The following is a 12,071-nucleotide window of genomic DNA, read 5'->3' on the forward strand; positions in this document are numbered from 1 at the left end:
TTGGGGTGGAAGTCTGAATTCCAATCCCCCTCTTGTTCCCCTCAGGAATTCTATGTTCAAAAATATATGTTACATAAAATATATGTTATATCTTTAGCCACAAAACACAGAGGACTTGCAGAGTTGTTGGATTTTTTAATGTTTCCATTGGATCTTTCGCCCAAAATGGGGTTGCTTCCCATGGACTATTTTCCATAGGGCTTCCTGATGGGGTAAGCAAATCTTAGCAAGGAGAGGCTGGTTTATTCCACCCAACACCCAGTGGTTGAAAAAGGAGGATGACTCCCATAAGGAAACTAAAGGATGTATAGTCTGGACGGAACTGACAAAGAGCTACAACCTTATCACAAGTAAATTAACACAATCCTCTCCAGGGACCTCAATTTTAACCACCTACCAGACCTAGAGGGCTCTAAGCCACCTAGTTTAATAAGCACTCTCCTATATTTTACTCCCTTTTATTCTCTATCCACTTATACCCCAGCTGAAACCAAAACAGTTCCAGTGAGTGCAGGAGTACTGCATAGGATAAAAAAAAAAAGGAGGGAAATAAACCAAACTTGTCCCAGTCTCTTCCAGTCAGATGAAATAATAACACATGATGTCACTCATTTGTGGGATATAAAGAACATCATAAACTGATGAACTAAAATACAGAGACAAAGAAGCATTGAACAGACTGTCACACTACAGCGGGAAGGCAGGGGAGGGTTGGGGGCGGGATAAGAGATCAACTGAAGGACTTGTATGCATGCATATAAGCATAACCAATGGACACAAACATGGGGGTGGGTGATGGCATGTGCCAAGGGTTAGGAGAGGCTGGGGTGAGGTCAATGGGGGAAAAAGAAGACATATGAACTACTATTTGTAATACTTTAAGCAAAAAAAAAAAAGTATTAAAAGTCAGAAAGAAGGAGTAAAGAGATCACTCTCAATCAATTTAAAACATCAAAATATAACTATACATGTGATGGGATTCTCTAGTTACTAGCTTAAGATGTATTTTTGTTGTTATTAAAAGGACTCTTTAATATCTGATAATTATCAGGGAAGTTATTGTCCTGTACTAGTCTACATTAAAGGGCAAGGAAGTTTAAAGCATTAAATATATTTCAAAGACTGTAGAATTGAAAGTCAATCTAAAGAGCAGCTGTTTGGCAGCCTTGTGAATGAGATTCCTTTAAGTATATTTCTCTAAGATATAAATGAATAGGGAAGCCTTGCAAATGTTTATTCCAGTATTATATTTTTTCCTGACTTGTGTCAAGAAAGAAATATATAATTAGCTGTTTTCATGACTTTAATATGTGCCCTTTTCTGTGTCTTGGTAGTAGGCTAAATAAAGTTCAACTAAAATATTAAATCCTAATCCCTGGAATTCATAAATGTTACTTTAAAAGAAAAGGGTATCTGCGGATGTGATTAAGTTAAAGGATCTTGGACCAGGTGAACTCGCCTGGGTTATGGAGTCCTTTCAGATGCTTAGTGAGATTGACAAACACAGGAAGCATATGACCATGGAGGGTTTGTGGGAGTGATGGGGCCACACAAAGAGTATCAGCAAACACTAGGAGCTGGAACAAATAAGGAATAGGTTCTCCCCTACAGCCTCCACAGAGAGCATGCCCTGCTGACCTCATTTAGCTCAGTAAAACTGATTTTGGACTTTTGGCCCCAAGACCTGAGAGATTTCATTCCTGCGTCTTAAGCCACAAGGTTTGTGGGAGTATGTTACAGCACCCACAGGAAACTGATGCAGCTCTCTAAGTTTTATTACCTCTCTCTTTTTCTTTCCATTTTTCTAGGATTCAAAGCTGAAATGGATGTCAGTAGCTATTTATTTCAGTAGCCTTTAAATTGTGCTCCTCTGAGGCCCACAGTTTTCTCTGATGCTAGCTAAAGGACCACAGCTGAGGTTGAATGAAAAGACCTGTTTTTCATTATTTAGACATAAAGAAGTCCAGAAAAATCACTTGGCATCTCAAGCTTAAAACTAGGGGTGGTTTACCCCAAAGCCCTTCCTCTGCATCTTTTTTGCTAACAGAACCCTGGTTGTTAACAGTGTCCACCCCTTTACCTCAGAATCATTGTTAGATCCTGAAAACCAATTCCCAGCCATTCTCTCGGGAGATATTGGTTTGGGAGTGGATAAAGGCGGGGCAGAGTTTTGGGGTGGGGAACAAAGCAGGAATCTTTCAAAAAGTTTTTTTTTTTTTACAAAAAAAAAAAAGAATAATTGCTCTTGCTTCATTTTGTAGCTGAAACTGCTACAGCCATCTTATCAACAGGTGAGTTACTTGTGAGGATCAAAGGTGACACTGAGGCTGGCAGAGCAGAGAAAGGGAAAGGACCTGGATGCATGATGATATGACAGAGCCAGTGAATTAGTGCACATGGGAGATATTAACTTATCTCTAAGCACTTTGTGTTTCTTATAAGCATTTAGGCAATTGAAACAATTATCTCAAAGTAAAACATACGGTATATGAAAGTAAGTAGAGAGTTAGCTGGTGCCAAAATGGAAATAGCCAAATGATGCAATTACTAAGATGAGAATGAACAGGTGAAAAAAATAAGGGTAGGCATGGAAAGGTAATTTGGTGTGAGACCTCTGTTCTTCTAGAAATACAGTTTGAGGCAATGTTCTGAGACATATTTCACTTTAATATTCTATTGCAGACATGGGAAGAAGTTAATTGTTATGCCTAATATAATTTTTTAATCTTTATTGTTTAAAGTATTACTTAAGTCCCACTGTTTCCCCCACTGACCTCTTCCAGCCTGTTACCATCCCTCCAGGCCCTCCTGCCCTATTGTCTGTGTCCATGGGTTATGCATATATGCATACAAGTTCATTGCTTGACCTCCTCCATGCAAAAAAAAAAAAAGAAAGAAAGAAAGAAACTAAACCATCACCTTACACTATACACAATAATAAACTCAAAATAGATAAAAGACTTAAATGTAAGACATGGAACCATAAAAGTTCTACAAGAAACCATAGGCACCAAAAATCAGACATCTCTTGTAGAAACATGTTTACTGATACCTCTCCTAGGACTAAGGATAAAATAAACAAATGGGATCCATGAAAATAAAAAGCTTCTGCACGGCAAAAGAAACCATCCTATATAATAAAGATGTAATATGCAAATGGTCATTACACCGTTCCGGGAGCCGGTCCATCCTTGCTGTTTCAAGGGACCTGGCATATATGGCATACGGTTCTTAGTATGTTTGCTCACCTTCTTGGTGCTGTGTTTTAACCAAGGTCACCTCTCCGAGAAAGGTTGAATCCCCAGGTAGGGATTTTCCCCTGAAGTTAGGGAGGGAATAAAACCCCTCAACTAAGTGCCAGGCGGGTAATTAATCACTTTAACTATGAACAATCATGCTTAAGCTACATAATCTTTACTCCCTGGAATGGAGATAAGAAGCGCCCTAACCTTTGTAATAGAGATTGATAGGATTGAATCAACTGGTATAAATACAGATGTAACAAGACAGCGAGAGACAGAACTCATGAGACAGAACTCAGAACACAGAACCTACAAACAACGTTCTCTAGAGACAGAAGAACTTCGCTGGAGAGAACATGGCAAAAGATCCTGGACAGAAACTGGCCTCAGAACCTAGAGACAGAACCTAGCGAGAGAACATGGCAAAAGATCCTGGACTGAACCTGACTACAGAAATTGGCAAGAGAACCTGACTAGAACCTGGTGACCAAACCTGGCTGGAGAAGTCCCCATGTCATTCCTTCTTCGCCGACTCCGTCCACACCTTTGGGGAACCCCTGGACCCGCTGGGGTTGGACCCCGGCAACACTGGAAGCGTAACAACCAATTGCTTAACACCCAGATCACAGATCAGCAGGAGGGTGAGGCAGCGAGCTACAAGCAGGTGGTAGAGAGCTACAGGAAGGGTCAGGGCAGCAAGCTATGGGGGGGGGCAGGGGGGGCAGAGGGAGCTACAGGAGGGCAGCAGCGAGCTACTGGCTACAAGTGGGCAGCGGAGAGATATTGGAGGGGGCAGGGCAGCAAGCTATAAGGGGGATGGGGGAGGGGGGACAGGAGGAGCTACGGGAGGGTGAAGCAGTGGACAGAGAGCTACTAGAGGGTGACAATGGGCTACTGGCGAGCTACTGGTGCACGGATTCATGCGCAGGGCTACTAGTCTACAAAATAAGAAGCGAGTCCACTACATGGGGGAACATATTTGTCAATGATACATTTGATAAGGGGTTAATTTCCAAGATACATAGGGAACTCCTATAGCTTATCAAAAGGAAGAAAAACAATCCAATTAAAAAATGGTCGAAGGACCTAAATAAAAAATTCTCCAAAGTGGACATACAGAAAGCCCAGAGACATATGAAAAAATGTTCAATCATCTGAGATATGCAAATCAAAAGGACAATGTGATATCATCTCACACCTGTGAAGATGTGGAGATATGGAGAAAAGGGAACCCCAGTACACCGCTGGTGTGAATGCAGACTGGTGTAGCCATTATGGAAAACAATATGGAGTTTCTTCAAAAAATTAAATGTGCATTTGCCATTTGACCCAGTGATCCCACTTCTAGGAATATATCCCAAGAAGCCAGAAACACCAATCAGAAAGGATATATGCGCCCCAGTGTTGAATGCAGCACAATTTATTATAGCTAAGATTTGGAAACAGCCTCTAAATACTCATTAGCAGATGAGTGGATTAAAAAACTGCCTAATACAAATTTAAATACTAATAATGTGAATTTAAAATATACATTTAATAAAACTAAATGCATATTTTCTTCATTCATGCAAACAGCATTTAATCAGCATCTACTATGTGAATTTAACTTGTTATAAACTATGGTAATAATAACAGGTGCTATTTCTAAGTGTTTTAAACCACTATATATCATAGTCTCACAAAAACATTATGAGCAGGTACTATTATTCTATCCCATGTTACAGGTGAGCAAATGGAGGCTCACATTCATTAATCACTGTCTTGCTGAAGGTTACACAGGATAAGATCTCAGATTTGAACCCAGACAATCTGACTGCATTATAATCTTATGGCAGGGAACAAGACAGACAACAAGATAACATTCCAATGGGAGCTCCAACAGCGTTTTTTAATACAAAACTGTTAACCTGTTTGACACACAAAAAAACATACTACCTTACAGCATTAATAAGGGAATCATACTCAGATAAGGAAATTGCAGTTTAGAAAGATTTTAAATTGCCAAAGTTCTAATAGTAATTGGTAGGACTAAACTTGAATCATGGTCCCACTAAACTAAAAGTTTATCTCCTTGCTAGACTTACCAGTATTATACATATTGTCTGTCTAAAATATATAGACAAATACTCCTCAGATCAAATAATTACAAGGAATAAAAAAGTTATGTTGCAACAATTGAAATGAATACTTGGATATGATATGTGTATATGCTAAATATCTCTCAAAATTTCTTTGATCAACAAAAATATTTTATTAAAATAAATTTGTGCATGTAAAACAAATTAAAATAATTAGAAATAAAGCTAAGAGAAAAATATTTGTAAGGGTTTATAAGGCATTAATATTTATATTGATTGTACATAGTATGGAATGCAAAGATAATATAGTATGTTATCTATTGGTGAAAGAAAGCAGAAACACAGAGGACATCATGTGTATTCTATATAATAAAAGGTGCCGGGGTCCAGCCCCAGCAGGTCCAGGGGTCCCCAAAGGCGTAGACGGAGTCGGCGAAGAAGGAATGACATGGAGACAGCGTTCAGTTGATCAGCAGCCTAGCCAGGATCTCAAGCCAGGATCTCCAGCCAAGTTGTGGTTAGGATCTCCAGCCAGGTTCTGCAGGTTCTCCAGCCAGGTCCAGTCACCAGGCTCTAGTCAGGTTCTCTTGCCATGTTCTATAGTCAGGTTCAGTCCAGGATCTTTTGCCATGTTCTCTCCAGCGAAGTTCTTCTGTCTCCAGGCTCCGTGTAGGTTCTGTCTTCTGAATTCTGTGTTCTAAGTTCTGAGTGTTTCTGTCTTGTTACAACTGTATTTATACCAGTTGATTCAATCCTATCAATCTCTATTACAAAGGTTAGGGCGTTTCTTATCTCCATTCCAGGGAGAAAAGATTATGTAGTTTAAGCATGATTGTTCGTAGTTAAAGTGATTAATTACCTGCCTGGCACTTAGTTAAGGGGTTTTATTCCCTCCCTAACTTCAGGGGAAAATCCCTACCTGGGGATTGGACCTTTCTCGGAGAGGTGACCTTGGTTAAAACACAGCGCCAAGAAGGTGAGCAAACATATTAAGAACCGTATGCCATATATGCCAGGTCCCTTGAAACAGCAAGGATGGACCGGCTCCCGGCAAAAAGGCTAATATGCAAATTGTCCCCTCGATAGGGAGTTCTACTGGGAGTTCGACCAGGGGGTGCACTGGGTCTCTAGTTCTATATAAAATAGATATGTGATGAGAAAAATCAGTGTTCACTGTTTAGTATTCTAGGAGGAAAACGACTAGAAAAGAGTATCTTAGTACATAAGATTTTTCCTGCTTATTTTTATAGTATTTATTCCTAGAAGTAAAGACTGAATGCATGAAACATTTGGGAAAATCAATAAAGCCTCCAGACCAGCAGCTTTTTCAAAATGTTTTGGGAGGGAAACAGGGGGATAGGAAGGTTTTGCAAGATGCTGTGGAAACACACACACACACACAGACACACACACACATTTTCAAATATGTTTCTGCTTACAGTTTTCATTGCAGAAAGCCATATTCATCTTAAATGTATATTATAATCTTTATTTAAGTACATGATGACTTTTTACAAAAAGGTGTTGAGGGAAAATTAAATTTACTAGTAAATTGCCTAATATGTCTTCTCTTATGTGGACATAAATTAGCCTGTTTGTTGTAGAAATTTTTTCCCCCAAAGAAGAAAAGTTCATGCATAAGTTATCTCAAGTGATTTCTGATGTTAGGTACATGTGTATACTTATGTATGAACATAAAGCAATACATTTCAAGATAATGGCATTGCACAATAGAGCAAAAAAATAGTTCTTTCCAAGTTAATTAAAAATAAAATGATTGGATTGTTAAATATGAAAAGAAGTTGAGTATGGCTTTATCTAAAATATTTTTAGATATATTTATCATTCTCATATCTGACTATGTTTGTCAAAATAAAAAAAAATATCCTCATATTTCCTAGACTGTTGACATGCTAGCTATATGACTTTGGTGTGAAAATGTGGATTAAATTTTGCCATAAGTTCTCTCTAGGAGTAGAACTGCTGTGTGACCACATTTGATGTTGCATATGAAAATATCTTAGAGCTGTTATTTTTAGTAGGGAGTTCCTTGGTGCTCCACAGGATTTAGAAATTAGGTATGTGATAACTGAAAACTGAAAAGAAGCATTTGAGAAATAAATTTTTTTTGACATCAAATACCTACTGTATAGTTTTAGTTGTGAAAAACGGGATACAAATGTGTTTGTTTAGTTTCTGAGGAGGCAAGTTTGGTAGAATAGAAAGAAAACGTGTTTTTAGAATCTTAATGATCTGATCCAAATTTCAGATACCTCACTTTATTACCCAGTGATGATTTCTGGACTTCAATTTTTCCATTACACAATTTATAATAATTAACTGAGAGAAAGTCCAATAAAGACTTATAGATTAACGTGGTACAGTGAGTCCTCAATTCAAAAAGTCTTCCTATATTGACATACAGGTGAAAAAATAAATCAATTAAATAGTAGAGATAACAGAGTTCAGAGAAATTTTCTTTATGCACTAGAAACAGAATGGCCTCGCAAAACAGTGAGCATGGCCCTAACTGGTTTGGCTCAGTGGATAGAACGTCAGCCTGCTGAATCAAGGGCCCCAGGTTCGAGTCCGGTCAAGGGCATGTACCTTGGTTGTGGGCACATCCCCAGTAGGGAGTGTGCAAGAGGCAGCTGATCGATGTTTCTCTCTCATCGATGTTTCTAACTCTCTATCCCTCTCCCTTCCTCTGTAAAAAAAATATATTTAAAAAAAACAGTGAGCATGTTGAGACCACATGTATGTGTGGCTCAGAATAATGAAATAGGTGTATGTATGAAGGTACTAAAATAACTCCTCTGGAAACTGAATTCCAGAGCTATGCATAGAAACTGAAGGCAAGAATTTGGGTGAAGTATAACTTAAATCCCCTGTGAATTGAGGCTGAGAATAATGAGAAGATGGAAGGCAAATACATAGTCTTCCTACCAGGATCTGAGACAAATATTGTTTTGGATCTGCCATATTTTAAATATTTGGTAGTCACTCAGAAACGATATCTAAGATACAGTTTTACTGGAGGTTGATATGAGTCCATTGAGGTACCTACAAAACAAATAATCAGAGAGAAATAAAAATTAAAAGGGAAGAGAAAGAGAGAGAGAGAGAGAGAGAGAGAGAGAGAGAGAGAGAGAGAGATGGAAGGGGGAAGAGAGAGGGAAGGAAGGAAGGAAGGAAGGAAGGAAGGAAGGAAGGAAGGAAGGAAAGGGAAAGAAGGGGAAAAAAGGACAAATGAAAGAAGGATGGAAAGAAGAAAAGCAGAAAGAGGGGGAAATCCTATTCAAAATAAGCTGAGAAATAAAAATTCCAAAATACATGACAAAATTTAACACTATGGCTAGAAAAATCCCTAATTTAAAATAGACAATATATTAAAAATAACAATGTCAGTATGTTTATAGAGATAAATGAGAATATATAAGAAATTACCAAATCAATAAAGTCAGAAATGAAAAAATAATAGTCAACTGGATATGAAAAACTTGAAATATAGTCATTGATACAAAAATGATATAGTCTAAAATCAGTGAGACAGAGGAGGAAAATAGGGAGTTGCTGTTCAATGAGTACAGTTTCAGGTATGCAAGATGAATAAGTTCTAGAAATCTGCTGTACAATATCATGCCTATAGTTACTGCAGCACTTAAACAACAGGAATGTTCTGAGAAATGCGTGGTTATGATACTGTTATAATTAATCTATTTATTAATAACTAGAGAACTGGTGCACAGATTTGTGCATTGGTGGGGACCCTCAACCTGGCCTGCACCCTCTTTCAATCTGGGACCCCTTGGGGGATGTCGGAGAGCTAGTTTTGGCCCTATCCCCACAGGTCAGGTCGAGGAACCCCATTGATGCACGAGTCCATGCACCGCTCCTCTAGTATGCATATAAGATCTTCAGTTAATTTCTTCCTGCCCTCCCCCTTCCCCCCTTCCCTCTGAGATTCATCAGTCTGTTCCATGTTTCCATGCCTGTGGTTTCCGCTCCTGCGTTGAGTGTCTGCCCTCTGGTGGTCAGTGAGTATCATAGCTACCAGCTGGTCAGCAAGTCAGCCAGTCGGCAGGTTGGTCAGTCGCTTAGGCTTTTATATATATAGATAGGAAAGAAGCAAAGGGGAAAGTCAGCTATTATAGGCATGTCATTTAGACAGCTCCACCAGGAAGCTACAAATTTACACTCCCAAGGGTCCAACAAAAGGAAGATAGACCCATGCCTAGTAAACTTAGGGGGACTAGCACAAGGAGCTTGCTGTCAATCACGTGAAGTGGCCAGAATGGGCATGGCCAATGCAAGAGCAGAAATGTGGGATACTTAATTCCCTAAACAAGTTTTCTCAGTACATTGAACTAGACTCCTGGCTTGCGGGGCTCTTTTGCTCCTGCTTCCCATCATTCGCAGACATGGCCCTCAGCCATGTGGACCCTGCACACAGTGGACTAATGGACTGGAGCTAGTCTGATGCTGTACTGGACCCCACTGCAACGTGGACTAGAAACTGGACACTCTGGCTTTGTTTCTAGCTCTGCTGAAACTCAGCTATATTTCTTCTATGATTGGTCTGAGGGAAATGGGATTTCAGAAGCCCAGGGATATAATTCCACAAAAATAAAGCTTTCTACTATATCTCCTCCTCCTGTGGGGGCCTCCAAAAATGCTATTCCTCAGGTACCCCAAGAAACCCACTTCCACCAACATCAGTTAGGTAATTTTGTTGTTTTGCAAATATCATAGAGTGCACTTATACCAACCTAGAAGATATAACCTACTACACACTTAGGCTATACTGCGTAGTCTATTGCTCTAAAGGGGAGGAAAAACAATTGTCCCTCTACCCTTCTGGGTTATTGGCTAAGACAGATTAATGGGAGAAAAAACAAAAGTTTAACAACATATATACTTCCTGTATACATGGGAGAGACGCAGGAAAACTGGGTAACTCACCAAAATTGCTGAAGCCACCACCTTAAATACCATTTTTACCTGGTATTTATTCACCTTAAATATCATCTTCACCTTAAATACCATCTTCATCTGAAGACAAAAGATGATGTTAGGGGAGGGGAGAGTCAGTCCTGGGAACTTATCAGGAAAAGCACAGTAAACAAGGGTAAGGTTGTTATGCAGATTTAAGTCTGTCTTCTGTATTAATAAAGTTTCTAGAGATAAGGTCATCCCACTCTTCCAGGTACAGGGTGGGAGACACACAAATGAAGATTTTCTTTACAAATATAAATATCTTATATTAAAGGTAACTTCTATTTGGGTTTCAAAGCTTCTCCCACGTCTCCTGTTTCTTAAAATTAACTAGCCTAAAACAGTCCTTATGCCAAATAGCATATTTGGGGGTGACAATTTCTGTTCCTCTGCAGCTCTTAGACTACAAACCTGTCTACCATGTTACTGTACTGTGGGCAATTGTAACACAATAGTAAGTAATGTGTAATAGGTTGGGCTAGTGGTACAGAACTACCATATGACACAGCAATTCCACTTCTAGGTATTTATCTGAGGAAAACAAAAACACTATCTTGAACAGATATATGTGCCCCATGTTCACTGCATAATTATTTACAACAGCTAAGAAGCTACCTAAGAGTTCACAGATGTATGAATAAAGACAGTATACTTTTTAAAAAATATATATTTTTATTGATTGTAGAGAAGAAGGGAAAGGGAGAGAGAGAAAGAAACATCAATGATGAGAGAATCATTGATTGGTTGCCTCCTCTATGCCTCCTACTGGGGACCAAGCCTGCAACCCAGGCATGTGCCCGTGACCAGAATCAAACCTGGGACCCTTCAGTCTGCATGCCGAAACTCTATCCACCGAGCCAAACCAGCCAGGGCGAAGACAGTATACTTTATAAATACAATGGAATATCATTCAGTCATGAAAAAAGGAAATCTTGACATTTGCAATCAAATAGATGGACCGTGAGGACATTAGAATAAGTGAGATACCTGAGACAGAGAAATACAATACTATATAATCTTATTTATATCCTAAAGAGGTAATAAGCAAATTGACCCTCACACCATCACAAGATGGCTGTGCCCACAATGGAGGCGGGGTTCCCATAACAAGCCCTAACGAGCAATCAGCAGGGACCTGAGGCTGCGTGGTGCCAGGCTAGGGCAGGGGACTTGAGACTGCACCCTCTGCCCAGCAGGGCTTGACTGGGGACCTCAGGCCTCTCCCCCAACCCTAGCGATGGGACAGGGGACCTCGGCCGCGCCCCCTGCCCTGGCACTGGGACTAGGACCTGAGGCCATACCCCCCACCCAGCAGGGCTTGATGGGGGCATCAGGCCATGCCTCCCACCCAGTAGGGCTTCATGGGGGACCTCAAGATGTGCCTCCCGCCCCAGTGCTGGGCTGGGGGACCTCAGGGTGAGCCCCCTGCCCTGGCACCAGGCTGAGAGACCATAGGCTGTGCCCCCTGTCTAGTGGGGCTTGACAGGGGACCTCAAGGTGTGCCCCACGCCCTGAACCTGGCCGGGGCACCTCAGTCCATGCCTCCCACCAAGCAGGGCTTGATAGGGGTCCTCAGGTCGTGCCCCTTGCCCAAATACCCAGTGGGGGGACCTCAGGCCATGTCCCCAACTGTTAGGGCTTGACGGGGGACCTGAGGCTGTGCCCCAGACCCAGCACCAGGCCAGGAGACCTGAGGTTGGGCCTCCCACCCAGCAGGGCTTGGGGGTGTGGCCGGCCAGGTCTGGATCTTGCCCAA

Source organism: Myotis daubentonii, chromosome 1 (assembly GCF_963259705.1).
Source record: "Myotis daubentonii chromosome 1, mMyoDau2.1, whole genome shotgun sequence".
In the NCBI taxonomy this organism is placed as follows: domain Eukaryota; kingdom Metazoa; phylum Chordata; class Mammalia; order Chiroptera; family Vespertilionidae; genus Myotis; species Myotis daubentonii.